The sequence below is a fragment of the Megascapheus bottae genome, chromosome 9, assembly GCF_031878675.1.
Source record: "Megascapheus bottae isolate mThoBot1 chromosome 9, mThoBot2.hap1, whole genome shotgun sequence".
In the NCBI taxonomy this organism is placed as follows: Eukaryota; Metazoa; Chordata; class Mammalia; order Rodentia; family Geomyidae; genus Megascapheus; species Megascapheus bottae.
Genome location: NC_143517.1, coordinates 36,592,901 through 36,609,680, shown reverse-complemented (window position 1 = coordinate 36,609,680; position 16,780 = coordinate 36,592,901).

Sequence of the window (16,780 nt, the reverse complement as noted above, 5' to 3'; positions counted from 1 at the left end):
ATCTTGCTAAACCACTTAATCTTAAAGAGAAACATCTTAATCTTTCAAAAAGCAGGTTTCTAGTTTTCTCAATGACATGGTACAAAACCATTACTTTTCTTACTTAGAATTTATGAGAGCTGGAGACTTGATAAGCAGATGTAACACCACCCCAAAATAGTACAGCTGTTGACTTATTATGCACCCATATCATTCTTAATTTACAAGTGAGATTTTTATGTGTACATGCCAGTACCAGGGATTGAATTCAGAGCCTCACATTCTTACTCAATTATTTTACTTATGGCTGGCACTGCCACTTGAGCTACTCCCTATAGTCTAGTAATTTTTTTAAACCAGGTAACACCTCTAGTCTAGCAATTTTTTTTTTTTTGCTGGCTAACTGGACATAGTCTCACGGACTTTTCTGCTTGGACTCTTTCTGAACTACAAGTAGTCCTGCTCTCCGCTTCCTAAGTAGCTAGGATGAGAGGTATGAGACACTGACACCCAGCATGCGTCAGAATTTTCAGTGTAAGGTAGAATTTTTTTTTAAATATCTGGGCCTGAAGCATTAAACAACAGAGATGCTTTGTGTGCTATGTTGTTGGGGACTTCATCATTCTGCAAACATCACAGGGTGCATTTCTGCAAGCCTAGGCTGTAGAACATGCTGTTCAAAGCTGCTACTGGTATAAAATGGACAAGCAGGCATACATCCTAAAATAATGATAAATAATATAGTAAATTTATACATCACTAACATGGTTGCTTATTATCATTATTGAGTATTAGGTACTATGCATAATTGTTCTAGTCTCTTAAACTGGCAGAATAGCATGCTTTTTTTTTTTTTTTTAAGACAGCCTTGTTCTATAGCCCAGGCTGGCTTCACACTTACAATCTTCCTGCCTGAGCCTCCCCAAAGCTGGGATTACAGGTGTGCAGTGGCTTAGCACAATTTGTTCCTGCTAGCTCAAGGCTACTGCCCTACCCCTAGGTTTAGGCGCTGTCCCTGAGCCATTCAGCTCAAAGCTACCATCCTACTCTTGAGCCAAGCCCCACTTCCCGTTTTCTAGAGTTTATTTGGAGACAAGAGTCTCAGGTCCTTTTGTGCCCAGGCTGGCTTTGAACCTTGATTGTCAGATCTCAATCTCCTGAATAGCTCGGATTACAGGTGAGAGCCACCATGCCAGCCAGTGAGACTCTTATCTCCAATTAACCTCCAGAAAACTGGAAGTGGTGCTGAAGCTCAAGGGGTAGGGTGGTGGCCTTGAGCTGAGGAGCTCAGTGACAAAGTCCAGACCCACAGTTCAAGTCCCATGACCAATCCCCCCTCCCAAAAAAATGCACTAGATCATCACTAGGCAATATGTGTTTTCAGCTCCAGTATCATCTTATGAGACCATCGTGTTACATGCAGGTCATCCTTGACCAAAAAGTCCTTATGTGGCACATGCAAAAGACACTGGAAATATGAAACATGGTTTTCTCCCATCTTCATCCACAAGAATGCTAAAACCAGGGATTCCCACCAGCCTGACACTGGAACAGCCACAGCACCTCCAAGCTAGTCTTCTTTGAAGAGGTAAGTGGGAAGAGGAGTCCCCAAGACAGAAGGGACACAGTGGCCCATGGCAGTTTGTAGTGGTTCTTAACGCAGGCTGGGCAGAGGCACAGCTGTACCAAACCCCATCTAGCAGGAAGTCAAAGAACAAATATCAACTTCATTTGGTCCCCAAAGTACCATCTTAACTCCTGCACAGGGATGTGCATAAACTAACAACTCAGCTGATGGCTATATCCATTCCATCCTCCTCTGTCAGCCTTTTGACCCTGGGTTGCAGATCTTGGCAGAGCCTTCGATGGACCCGCTGAGGGGGAGGCCGCTCACCTTGCAGCTAGGCTCATTTTTACTGTGGTATTTTTGCAACCCAGTTATCTACGTCTTTTGAGAAGTTACTGTTTACTCCCACAGATCAGTTTTTCAATCTTAATTAGAAACAAACTCCTAAAAGGGCACAACTTTCTGAGACGTCTTTGTAAACAAACTCCTAAAAGACACAACTCTCTGAGTGTCTTTGTATTTCCAAAACTTAGCACAGAACTTATAGGAGTGCTATAAGAAATCATGGTAGCCTGACTTTTATGATTCTGAAGGGGTCATCTGGGTGAGTTTCTTTTCTATAAATATTCTTCCTTCAGGTGAGAATATACAATATAATATTTAGCTTACAATGATAGACATTTTTCTGTACTACCAAAATTTTTCAAAACTTTATTTTTATAGGCATATATTGTTTAATATCATATTATATGAATCTGCCAGAACTGTCTAAGACAGTCTCCTGATGTTAAACATTGGAACTATTTTCTTTTTTTATATATATTTTTTATTGGAATTAATAGAAGGGTTACATGATATTTGCCAGATAGAAGGTGAATTAATTCGCATACATTGATACCCTTTCACATGTCTTGATCCCCATTTCCCTCCCTCTGGAACTATTTTCTATTACTAACTATTACAAATAAAACTGTAGCCTTGGGCCAGGCATTTGGCCTAGTGGTAGAGTGCTTGCCTAGCATGCACAAAGACCCAGGTTCAATTCCGTGGTACCACATACATAGAAAAAGCTGGAAGTGGAGCGGTGGCTCAAGTGGTAGAGCTCTAGCCTTGAGAAAGCCCAAGGACAGTGCTCAGGACCTGAGCTCAAGCCCAGGACCAGCAAAACAAACAAACAAACAAAAAACTGTAGCCCAGTTCTTTTATTTTGGCTTATTTCCCTACTTTCACTAAACTTCAGCTACTGGGTTAAACAGAATGGGTTAATCAGCTTTTGGTTAATTTAACAGTAGAAAACACATCATCTGTGATTTTAATCTGTATTTTTTTCCCTTGCTAATGAGGCCAAATCTACAGGTAATGGGAATATCAATGTCAAACATTTTTCTTTATCTTTGTTTACTAGTTGTGGTTCCTTCCTTGTGAACTGTCTTTCTGTGTTCTTTGTCCATTTCCTATCAGGGTCTTAGATATTTTTCTAATCAATATGCATGTTTTTTTTTCACTGTAAAATTTCTAAGCTCCAGCATATTTGCTGAAAATAATTTCCCTCTTTCCATGATCATGGTTGAAATGTTACAGTGTTTGTTTAAGGGTACAGAAGTTTTCTATTATTCATAATTTAAGTATTTTTCTCATGAGTGCTTATATTTCTAACTTTGAAATTACTGGAGGCTTTTTCCTTGTTAGTGGTAAAGGAATGAACCAAATGTCTCACATTTGTTAGGCACTAGCTTCAAAATTCTTGAGAGGTGCAGTGTCACCAAGTTTCTTTTACTCACTCCATTTCCTCCAAAATCTACCACTTGTCCAGGTGTTGAAGCACTGGTTTTGAATACTGCTTGCTCTCTCTAGTAATAAGTCTTTCTGGTCTTTCAGCTCCACTGGTCCCACCTGATCCTAAGAGGCATATGAACAGTTGAGAGTCTCTACTCTTCATTTCATTAATTACTACTTTTCTCTTTATTATTTCAACTAATTTGTTTGATTTTTTCTTGTGATTTTTAAACCTGGGAATGCATTAATAGGTTATTTGCAATCTCTGAATGTTTATTTATCTTTTTCTGAATATTTATTGTAGACACTGAAAGTGTAAACTTGCTTAGAGCTATTCTCACTGTATCCCAAAGATTCTGTTAGGTGTGTTTCCCTTTGATTTAATTCTAAATTTCCTGAATTCAAATGTTTAAATATGCTCCCTCATTTCCTTCATGACTCACTCACTGATCATTCAAAAGTGAATCATTCAAACCAAAACAATTCATGAGCAATCAAGACAACAAACCAAAAGCAAAAGCCAACAACAATCCAGGGTAGGACCCCAGTGAGAGTGAAGAGAAGGAGGACAAAAGAGCCACTAAAGAAATGATGACAGGGTACAAAGAAAAAATGACAAAGAAGATTCAGGATTTCCAAAAAGATATGGAGATAAAAACAGAAACATTATATATCTCATTAAAAGATAATATTAATACTCTGAGAACTGATCTCAGGAAAATAAAATGCTCAATTTCCACATCACAAAGCACAGTGGAATGCATTTGATGGTGAAATGAAAACCTCCCATAAACAAAAATTAAGGGAATTCATAAACGCCAAATGAGAATTACAAAGAATACAAAAGGGAAGTATATAATCTGAAAAAAAAAACAATCAAAATCAAAGAAACACATTGGATAAGTCATTAGAAGACCAATTTAATAAGCACAGGAAATAATAATTCTGAATACTAACAGACTCAATTCCACTATCAGAAGAAATAGAACCGCATATTGGAATAAAAAAACATCTATTTTGGGCCGGGAGTTTGGTCTAGTGGTAGAGTGCTTGCCTAGCATGCATGAAGACCCAGGTTCAATTCCTCAGTACTACATACAAAGAAAAAGCCAGAAGTGGTGCTGTGGCTCAAGTGATAGAGCTCTAGCCTTGAGAAAGCCCAAAGACAATGCGCTGGCTCTGAGTTCAAGCCCCAAGACTGGCAAAACAAACAAACAAATAAAAGAAAACAGAAAAACCAAAGAACAAAAGAAAACAAAGCAAAAGTCCATTCATTGTCTCCAAGAAACTCATCTCACAGTCAAAGATAAAAACAAACTCCAAGGGCCCGTAGTGTGGTGGAGTGGTAGAGTGCTTGCTTAGCATGCATGAAGCCCTGGGTTCAATCCCCAGTACCACATACACAGAGTAAGCCATAAGTGGTGCCCTAACTCAAGTGGTAGATCAATGGCCTTAAGAAAGCCCAAGGACAATGCCCAGGCCTTGACTTCAAGCCATAACACTAGCAAAAACAAAACAAACAAAACCCTGAGTGAAGACATGGAAAAAGATCCTCCATGCAAATGTACCCTGCAAGAAGGCAAGAGTAGCCATATTGAAATCTGACAAAACAAACCATTAAAATAAGTCAAAAGAGACAAGAAAGATCATTACATAGTAATAAGGGGAATGATCCATGAAGAAGAAATCACAATGGTCAATATCTATGCAGCAAATAATGGAGCACATAAATAAGTTAAGCAAATACTTTGGACCAGGCACGGTGGCTCACGCCTGTAATCCTAGCTACTCAGGAGGCTGAGATCTGAGGATCAAGGTTCAAAGCCAGCCTGGGCACAAAAAGACAAGAGACTTTTACCTCCAATTAATCTTTTGAAAATGGGAAGTGGGCCTTGGCTGAAGGTTAGGGCATTAGCCTTGAGCTGAAGAGCTCAAGGACAACACCCAGGCGCAGGGGTAGGGCGGTGGCCTAGAGGTGAAGAGCTCAGGGACAGTGCCCAGGCTGAATTCAAGCCCCATGACCCCACCCTCAATTTAAAAAGAAAAAAGAAACACAAAAATACTTTGGACTTACAGAACAGGTTAGACTCAAACACAATAATAGTGGGATATTTTTAATATCCCACACTCACTATGGGACAGGTCAACTAAACAAAAGATAGCAAAGAAGCCTCTAAACTTAATGACCCCATAACTCAACAACAACCCAATTCACATTTTTCTCAGGAGCCCATGGAACATTCTCCAAAATAGATCCTATCATAGTACACACAAAGAACCTAAGCAAATACAAGAGGACTGGCACAATTCCTTGCATCCTATCTGATCACAGTGGAATCAAACTTGTTCTCAACAACACATACTTTAGAAATCGCTGAAACACACGGAAGCTGAATAACACACTACTGGTTAAGGAAGAAGTTAAATGTTCGCATAACTCAATGAAAATAGAAATGCATCACAACAGAACCTCTGGGACACAGCAGAAGCAGGGGAAAGTTTATTGTTCTAAGCACACACATAAAGAAAACAGAAACAGCTCAAGTAAATAACCTCATACTACAATTAAAACTTCTAGAAAAACAAGAATAAATCAACTACTAGACCAAGACAGAGCAAAGACTAGGGCAGAAATCAATGAAATGGAAGCTCCCCCAAAAAACTATACATAAAATCAATGAAACAAAAAGCTGGTCTTCTGAAAACATTAATAAAAACGACATCATGTGCAAGATTAATGGAGAGAAGAAATTCAAATCAGTAAGATTGGAGATGCTACAAGAGACATTATAACACCCAAGAAATCCATATGATTATAAAGGACCTATCTTCAAAACCTATACTCACTAAAGAAGGAAAACCTAGCAGAAATAGATGAATTTTCAGGAACATACAAACTGCCCAAACTGAACCAAGAAGCTATAAACCATCTAAACAAGCCAATAACACACAATGAGATAGAAAAAGTAATCCGAAGTCTTCCAATAAGGAAAAGCCCAGGCCCCGATGGATTCACCACTGAAATTTGTAAGACGTTTATAGGTGAATTATATCAACACTCCTCAAGCTTTTCCATGAAATAGAAACAGAGGGAGCAATTCCAAAGTTATTCTATGAAGTCAGTATTACACACTCATTCCCAAACCAGGTAACGATCCAACAACAAAGAAAGAGCACTACAGACCAATTTTTCTAATGAACACAGATGCGAGGCTCTTCAGTGAAGTATTAGCCAACAGAATCCAGAAACAAATTAAATAAATAATAAATTATGAGCAACCAGGTTACATCTCACAGATACAAGGGTAGTTTAACATATGCAAATCAATAAATATAATACATCATGCCAAAAGAGACAAAGATAAGAACCACATAATCATCTCAATGGATGCAGAAGAGGCCTTCGACAAACTACAACATTCATTCATGTTAAAAAGCTTTGGAGAAACTAGAAATAGAAGGAACATTCATAAAACAATAAAAGCTATATATAACAGAACAACAGCCAACATCATACTAAATAGGGAAAAATTAAAACCATTTTCCCTAAAATCAGCAACAAGGATGCCCACTCTCTCCACTCCTCTTCAATATAGTTCTAGAATTCTTGGTCACAGCAATAAGGAAAGAAAAGGACATTAAAGGGATTTACATAGGGAAAGAAGTAATTAAACTACCCCTATTTGCAGGTGACATGATCTTATACATAAAGGACCCAAAAACTGTACTTCTTACTCCTAATACTGATCAACCACTTCAGCAAAGGAGGACAAAAATTAACTCACAAAAATCGGTAGCCTTTCTAATCTTTTTTTTTTAATCATCTTTTATCTTTTTTTATTTTTTTGCCAGTCGTGGGCTTGAGCTCAGGGTTTGAGCACTGTCCTTGGACTTTCTCAAGGCCAGAGCTCTACCACTTTAGCCTCAGCACTTCCAGCTTTTTTCAATGTATGTGGTACCGGGGAATCGAACCTGGGTCTTTGTGCATGCTAGGCAAGCACTTTACCACTAGGCCAAACTCCCGACCAAAAATTGATAGCCTTTCTGTATGCCAACAATGTACAAGTAGAAAGGAAAATTAGAAAAACAACTCAATTTGCAATAACCTCAAGAAAGAAAAAAAAATGCAGGAATTAACCTAACCAAAGACGTGAAAGATCTTTATGGTGAAAACTATAAAAATCCAAAGGAAGAAGTCAAAGACGACATCATGATATGGAAAGATTTTCCATGTTCAAGGATAGGTAGAATCAAAATTGTAAAAGTTGTCACATTGCCATAAATGCTATACATATTCAATGCAATACACATCAAAATCCCAATGGCGTTCTTTATTGAGATAGAGAAAACAATCCAGAAATTTATATGGAGCAACAAAAGATCTAGAATAGCAAAAGCAATTCTAGGCAAAAAAAGCAATGCAAGCAGTTTCATAATACCAGATTTCAAACTCTACCATGGAGCTATAATAACAAAAACAGCTTGGAACTGGCACAAAAATAAACCTGAAGCCAGACATGGTGGCTCACACCAGTAATCCTAGCTACTCAGGAGGCTGAGATCTGAGGATGGTAGTTCAAAGCCAGCCAGGGCACTAAAAACAGTGAGACTCTTATCTCCAATTAACCACTAGAAAATGGAAAGTGGCTCTGAGGCTCAAGGGGTAGGGCAGTAGCCTTCAGCTGAAGAGTTCAGAGACAATGCCAGGTCCTGGAGTAGGGTGGTAGCCTTGAGCTAAAGAGCTCAGAGACAGTGCCCAGGCCCAGAATTCAAGCCCCACAACCAGAAAAAAACAAAACAAAGCAAAACAAAAACCTGAAGATCAATGGAACAGATTAGAAGGCCATGAAACCACATACTTAGAGTCACCTGATATTTGATAAAGGAGCCAACAACCTACAGTGGAAAAAACAGCCTCTTCAATAGCTGGTGCTGGGAAAACTGGGCAGCCATATGCAGAAAACTAAGTGCTTGTCACCATGCACTAACATCAATTCAAAGTGGATGAAAGACCTCAACAACCTCTGAAACTATTTCAAGAAAGAATAAGACAGTCACTAGAACTTATTGGTACAGTCAGAAACTTTCTGAATAGAGTCCCAGAGGCACAACAGATTAAAGAGAGACTTGACAAATGGGACTACATTAAAATACAAAGCTTTGGCACAGCCATGGACAGTAACTAAACTAGAAAGATAGTCAACCATTTAGGAAAAAATTATTTACCAGCAATACATCAGACAAAAGCCTAATATTCAATATATACAAAAAGCTCAAGAAACTAACCCTCCCCCCAAACTTAATACACCAATTACTGAATAGGCAAGGGAGCTAAGAAGAGACTTTTCAGAAGAATAGCAAAGAAACACAAGAGGAAATGCTCATTATCCCTGGCCATAAAAGAAATGCAAACCAAAATAGTCCTGAGATACCATCTTATCCCAGTTAGACTGGACGACATTGTGAACTCTAACAACAAATGCTGGCGATGATGTAGGGGAAAAGGAACTCTACTTCACTGCTGGTGGAAATGAAAACTAGTACAATCACCGTGGAAATCAGACTGGAGGTTCCAGAGAAAACTAAACACAGACTTTCCCTACTAACCAGCCACAACATTCTGGGTATCTACCCTGAGCATCATGAGCCAGCATATGATAAGGATGCCTGCATATCCATGTTCACTGCTGCACTATTCACAACAGCCGAGATATGAAAACAACCCAGTGCCTCACAATAGATGAGTGGATCCAAAACATGTGCTACCTATATAAATGGAATTTTACACAGCAATTAGAAAGAATAAAATAATGTCATTTGCAAGAAAATGCATGGAACTAAAACTATGTTAAGCTAAGATCAGAGAGACAAATGACGCATAATCTGACATGCACAAGTTAGATATAAAATGCACTGGGAAATGACAAATTACACAGAATTCTAGATACTCACACTAAGGCCAAAAAGAGGATAGTTTAAGGAGAGAATCACAAAGGTACAACACCCAAGCACTTTTTCATATTTATTTAAAGTAATATACAGCTGGGTGCTGGTGGCTCATACTTATAATCCTAGCTACTCAGGAGACTGGAATCTGAGGGTCACAGTTCAAAGCCAGCCCAGGCACAAAAGTCCACGAAACTCTTATCTCCAATTAACTACCAGAAAACTGGAAATGCTGTGGTTCAAGATGATAGTGTGCTAGCCTTGAACTGAAGAGCTCATGGACAGCACCCAGACCCAGAGTTCAAGCCTCACGACCAAAGAAAATAATAACAGTAATAATAAACATACTGAAACAAACTCCAAAAATATGGAAACAAAGGCTTTTCTTTTTGGCCAGTCCTGAGGCTTGAACTCGGGGCGTGGGCATTCTCCTTGGGCTTTCTCAAGGCTAGCACTTTACCATTCGAGTCACAGTATCACTTCTGGCTTGTTCTGTGTATGTGGTATCAAGGGCTTTGTGCATGCTAGGCAAGCACTCTACCACACAACTGGCCCAGAGCATTTTACTTAATTCTTTTTTTCTAATGACTCTGTATTCCTTACTTTATACATGTATATTTACATGCACATCTGTGGGAGGATTAAAGGAGGGGACAGAATCCAAGGATAAACAATGAAAAACTGCATCAGTAGAGCACACTGTACACTGATAAAAGTGAACTATGCAACTAGATGGTGGAGATGGGAGGGAGGGAATGAAGGAACATATGACACTGTACAAAAGGAAATATATTAATTACCTGATGTATATAAATGTAACCTCACTGTATTTCACCTCCAAATTAACAATAATTTTTCTTAAAAGGTACATTGTTCAGTATACATTTTTAGTTTCTCTTATCATTGACCTCTAATTTTATTATTATTTGAAGAAGAAATTACTTCATTTTTTTAAAGACTTCCTTTATGAACTGAAGTATGATCTATTTGGAGAAAGCTCCATGGGCTACTGAGAATGAGTATTCTGCAGTTGTTGGCTATAATATTTTGTAGATGTCTGATAAGAGTTATCAAATATACTTGTATTTTTTTTCTTGTTTTATTTTTGCCAGTCATGGGTCTGAACACTGTCCTTGGACTTTTCTCAAGGCTAGAACTCTACCACTTAAGCCACAGCACCACTTCCAGCTTTTTTCTATGTATGTGGTACTGAGGAATTAAACCCAGGTCTTCGTGCATGCTAGGCAAGCACTCTACCACTTGGCCAAATTCCAGGCCCCAAATGTAAATTTTTTATTTGATTTTTTTTTCTTGACCTATTCTGAGGTTTGAATTCAGAGCCTCATGCTCTCATTCAGCTTCCTTGCTTATGTTTGGTGATTTACCATTTGAGCCACATTGTCATCAATCTGGCATTTTTCCTAGTTAACTGAAGGTAAGAATCACAAGGATTTTTCTGCCCATGATTACACTGAACCATAATCCTCTAGCTTCTTGAGTAGCTAGGATATAGATATGATCCACTGGTTCCCAGCTCCTATTTGATTTTTTTTAAATTAGATGATGTATGTATTGATAAAAGTAGAATTCTGAAATCACCCATTATTAGTGTATCTGAATCTATCTGTACCTTTATGTCCAGGAAGGACCAAGGTTGAATTTCTCATAAGCATAACAGAATAGGGACCAAGATTAGAAATGAAATTGATTAATGGGTACCAAGACATGTGAAAGGGTATCAATGTATGTGAATTAATGCACCTTCTATCTGGCAAATATCATGTAACCCTTTTATTAATTACAATACAAATATATATATATATAAAGAAATGAAATTGATTCATAAATCAATAGAACACTTCCCCCATATAATGTATGTTAATTTTAAAAAAGGAAGGATTGGGCCTGGAGCATAACCTAACATGCATTAAGCCCTGGGTTTAATTCCACATACACAGAAAAAGCCTGAAGTGGTGCTATGGCTCAAGTGGCCCTAAGCAAAAAGTGTCCAAGGACAGTACCCAGGCCCTGAGTTCAAGCCCCAGGACTAGCAAAAGAAAAAAAAAAAAGGAAAAATTCAATGGGAATTGCTATGCTGTGACTGTATTCCCCAAAGTTCATGTGTTAGAAACTTAATCTCTTATATAACAAAGTCAGGAGGCAGATGCTGAGGAGGTAAGCAGGTCAGGAGGGCTTAGCCCTCATGAATGAATTCATATGTTATCAAAGAAGGTTAGCTAGGTTGAAGTGAGTTCCTGGTTACAAGGAAGAGATCATCCCTCGTCACCTTCCATATACAAGTGCTCTCTTGGCCTTCCACCTTTTAACATGATATGACAGAGCAAGAAGGCCCTGGCCAGATATGGGCCCCAAACTCTAGAATCACAGGCCAGGTAAATTTTTGTTTAATGTAAGTGATCCTCTCTCAGCATTCTGCTATAAAAATACAAACAAGACTAAGGGTGTTTAATATACTGTTGAATATCTGCACTAAGTTTTTATCTGTTTAAGAAGCAATCTTCTTGCTTTGTTTTCTTGAAGTATTTCTCTGCCCACCAGATATTTGTGTTGTAAGCCCTGCAAGGCATTCTGGTGTTGCTGCAGAAGAACAATCAGTCAAAATAGAATATATTATAGTTCGAAGATATATAGACTATATATTACTCGTTTTTTAGCATATGTTCTCTTATTTTTTTATAGATCAGAAAAAATCAAGTGTAGATCTCATCACTCCAAGGATATTTGACAGGAATAATTTGAGAACTTTTCTGATCTATAAAATGTATGAGAATAATAATGTACTGTAGCCCTATTTTGTTCTCTAAGTTGTTTGGGAACAAGTTTAAATAATGTGGATAAAAACATTGAAAATTGTAAACCAGAAATTTCCTGATTTTGAGATAATAAAAGTGCTCAATGAATAAATTAAATGTTGGATGGTAATAAGAGAAAGCATTTGAGTGAGATGAAGACAGATGACAAAACAAAACTTGAGACAGTATGGCAGTTAATTCTTTTTTTTTTTTTGTGCCAGTCCCAGGGCTTGAACTCAGGGCCTAAGCACTGTCCTTGGACTTTTCTCAAGGTCTAGTGCTCTACCACTTGGGTCACAGCACTACTTCTGGCTTTTTCAAGAGATGTGATACCAAGGAATTGAACCCCCAGTCTTTGTGAATACTGGCAAGCACTCTCCCACTAGGCCAAACTCCCGGCCCTGGTAGTGAATTTTATGTGTCAACAGAGAATCCTAAGACAAACAGGAAGTTTCTAATTTGGAAATAAGTAGTTTATATTTGTTTTTTTTTTTTTTCATGATACTGTAGGTCAAATTTTTAGATAAGAGTTATCCTTTGGCCAGGAGTTTGGCCTAGTGGTAGAGTGCTTGCCTAGCATGCACGAAGATCCGGGTTCGATTCCTCGGTACCACATACATAGCAAAAAGCCAGAAGTGGTGCTGAGGCTCAAGTGGTAGAGTGCTAGCCTTGAGAAAGTCCAAGGAGAGTGCTCAGGCCCTGAGCCCAAGCCCAGGACTGGCAAAAAAAAAAAAAAAAGAGTTATCCTTTGACTCAGTTTCTAGTGTTTAAGGGGGTGAATGCAAGTAGTCCATATAAAGTCTATAGACCAGCATCTTAAAGTTTTGGTCTTTCACAAGATATTTTCTGGGGGCAATAATTATGGAGGAATTTCACAATAGTCTTGTCACTGGCTATGTAGCACACACAATGTGGTAGGCAGAGTACAAATCCCTCAGAAAACAAAGCTACCTGTAAAAGGTATGAAACAGACCAAAAAGTTATGACAGCCAAAGATAAAAATAGAAACTGAAACCACAGACATTCAAAATACATTGCTACCCAAACAAATGTTTGCAGCAGCTCCAGGGGTGGCTGATACAGGTGGTTTCCAGGAAAGGAAGAAGGACAGATATAGGTAGTTTCAAACAAACACTTCAGAGGAGAATAAAATGGAGCCTTTATTAGAAAGCTTGCTAAGAAGATAGAAAACAAATGCAAGGGATTTAGTGTTCTGCCATTTGGATTAAAAATACTGGGGATGGGAATTTGGCCTAGTGGTAGAGTGCTTGCCTAGCATGCACAGAGCCCCGGATTCGTTCGATTCCTTGGTACCACATGCATAGGAAAAAGCCAGAAGTGGTGCTGTGGCTCAAGTGGTAGAGCTCTAGCTTTGAGAAAGCCCAAGGACAGTATTCAGGCCCTGAGTTTAGGCCCCAGGACTGGCAAAAAAAAAATACTGAGATACCATTGTCTGAGGATGAAGTAAGTCAGCATCCCTTACTGTGTTAAAACCACAGTTCCTTGTTTATTCATTCCACAAGAAGATCCATGTAACAGACATAGGAAGGCTTCACTAGGTAAACTTACATAAGTCATCGGTGGCAAGCTAAGCACTCAGTCACATCTACATTTTCCCGCAGAAAATCTGTACAGGTCTGGAAATTGCCATGACAAAAATAGCAAAGCAGAGGTTGGGAGTTTGACTTGTCTATTCAGGTGAACCATGGTGTCCAAGAGGAAGTGTTGACAGAGCTGTCACCTGGTAACACTAAGGCTATATAGGAGCTAAGAAACTTTGTTTGTCTATGTATCAGTTAAATTTGCCTGTACAAAATGTGAAGCCAAGGTTTATTTATTGATTTATTTATCTAACATCTGGGCTGCAACACCCAAGTGCTGAGATAAGGGAGTCTGTGGAAGTAAAAAAATCACGTAGCCACATGGCAATGATGACAGAAGTTCAATCTGCATAAGGAAAGCTGATGATGCAACCCTCTGAAACCTGCCATGTTCACTGCCAAGTTGGCCAAGATCAGTTCAAAAAACAGACCAACACTAGGTCATGGATTCAAAATATTCAACCTAGTCCTAGACTTTCCTCCTGTTGCCCTTCCTTGAACCCACTGACCTAGTGCACCCCTCCCCTCCCCCAAGCCCTGAATAACTAGTGAAAAGGTAGCTGGGGCAGCTGGTATTTGATATATAAATGAGTTTCCTCCTCTCTGTCTCAGGGGATTGTCCTGATTACTGCCACTCATGAAGACAGGATTAAACAGTAGTTTGGTTGAAACTCGGGAGTCTTGGAATAAAATTTTCTGGGGTCAAGCTCAGGCCCCAACACTCAAAGGTTATGTGACACGAGTAAGTCATTTAACACCTCTGGAACCCATCCCTTCTCAGGTAGGTTTTGCTACTGCAATTACTCCAGGCTCTCCTGCAGCCAGTTTCAGCTTCTTGACACCATTTTCAGCAACAATAGCAGCAGGTGTTATTTCTCCCAGCATAGAAACTGGAGATAAGATCAAAATTTCCCTGACTCCCCACTCCCTATAGGAGCTAAAACTTGCACTTCTTTTCAATTTCCCATGTCGGAGACCTATCCCCTATAGCGCTTCCAAATGTGACTGTATCTGGAAGCAGAGCCTTCAACAGGCGATTAAATTAAAATCCAGCCATTAGGATAATGTAACTTATGTTCACATAAGAAAAGTCACTGAGCACACAGACTATCCAGACTGAGCATGCCAGCACCCACAGAGAAGGCAGTCATTGGTTATCTACAAGCTAAGGAGACAGTTCAGGGAAAACCAATTTTGCCAATAACTTGATCTCACTCAGACTTCCAGCCTCCACACCTGTGAGAAAATAATTTCTGTTCCTGAAGCCACTCAGTCTGTGGCACTTTGTTTTGGCAAGCTCAGCAAACAAATGCAATCAGATATTTCTGTTTTCCCTTCTTTGTCTCCCATTCTTTCCCTATGGTTATTTTTCTTTCTCTTTTAAAACCCAGCAGTCCTCAGAGCCACCACGTCACCACTGACTACCACCTCATGAGATCTAGAGTCTACTTGGCTATCAAGTGTATAGGGTTTCTCAGCAGTTGATTTCAGTTTCTTCTAAAGACATTTTCAATGGTTCCTAGGCTACGAAACTCTCCATCTTTCAGTCACTCTGGGCTTCTGCTTCTCAGGCTTCTTGAGTGGATGTTTCTTACTGCATTTCTTCTAGACATCAGCACCCCTGCTTATGGGCCCTCTGCCTTTTCCATAAACTCCTACTATTTAGCTTTGAATACCAGTTTGTTTTTTTTTTAAAAACCTCAGGAATCACACATCTGTCTTTTGAGCTCCAGATCCAAATATTCAGTTGGTCTGGACATTTCCATTTGGGTATCTAAAGAGCATGTCCCATCCCCAATCCTCTTCCTGTGTCTCCCCATTCCCTTCAATAACATCAGCATTGACCAGTAATGTCAGAATCCCAACTATCCTCTTTGGTTCTCTTCCTCCTGCCCTTCCTCTCTCCCCCCTTCCCTTTCTCCCTTCAGAAGCCTTTATCCTCATAGATCCTTCTGTCACTTCGGGTAATCACCGCTTAGAAATTCTCAGAGCTTACTTGCTATTTACATCAAAAGACACCTTTTGTCTCTTTTGTGACACCTTCTCATTTTAGCACTTGCTCAAAGGTCAGAGAACTTCACACAAGTTACACCTAGAACCTTTTAATAAGCCCCTGCAATAGTACCAAGCCCCATGGCAAATGCTTAATAGAACTACCTAAAATGCATGTTATCCCTATTTTATCAATCAGAAAATAAGGTAGAAGAGATCAAAATCAAGGTCATATATCTTACATTAAAGCCTGGCTCTAGAAGTAAAGCTCTTTACATTTCATTGTCTTGCTCTTTAAATTTTCTAATTTTAGGCAATATGGCTTCTAAGAACTGACTTTCCAAGAGTAATTGGTTTCCACTGCACCTGTGTTTTGGCAGGTAAAGTAACACAAATGTTTATCAGTGCTAAGGAGGGGCTTACAGAGGAGCTTATTTTCCAAACTATATTTTAATATTCAAATAACAAAAATGCACATTAGACAGGAACAAATTTAAGCAGGGGTCTAGACCACCTGTATGCATGCTGCTTATAGACTCGTGAAAGAAGAAGCCATTTTATTGGTTAATCTTGGTATTTTGAGCACATATTTTCAGAAATTATTAAGCTAAATTTAACCTTTCAACTTTAGGCTTTTTCTTCTTTAATTTAAAAAATCCTGTTTCTACACAGTGGTTAGAAATTCCTTAAAAACAGAAAGGATCTATGTGCTCACAGGAAGCACATTTATTGAACATGTATGGATTATAGGCACATCTCTTGCTTTTATCATCTCTCTGCACTGATTTTATTTTCCTTTTCTCATTGGTAAAATCTCTGAGGCATGTGGAAGGGAAGTAACTGCTCCTATTTCAGAGCAGGAACTCCAGATTGGTGTTCCTTCCTTCTTCATTGGTAGCAAAATGTCTCTGCCTTCCCAATATGCAACAGAATTCGATATCTGAGACCCATTTTGTAAGACTTGCTCTTAAGGCTCTAAAACTTAGCTCTATGTTACAATGATAAACACAAAGAGCTACTTCTCCAGGATCTGTATGTTTTCTGGGTAGTGTTATAACTTTAGGGTATCCATTTGCCAGATTTGTTCTCTAATTTTCTGTCTTTCT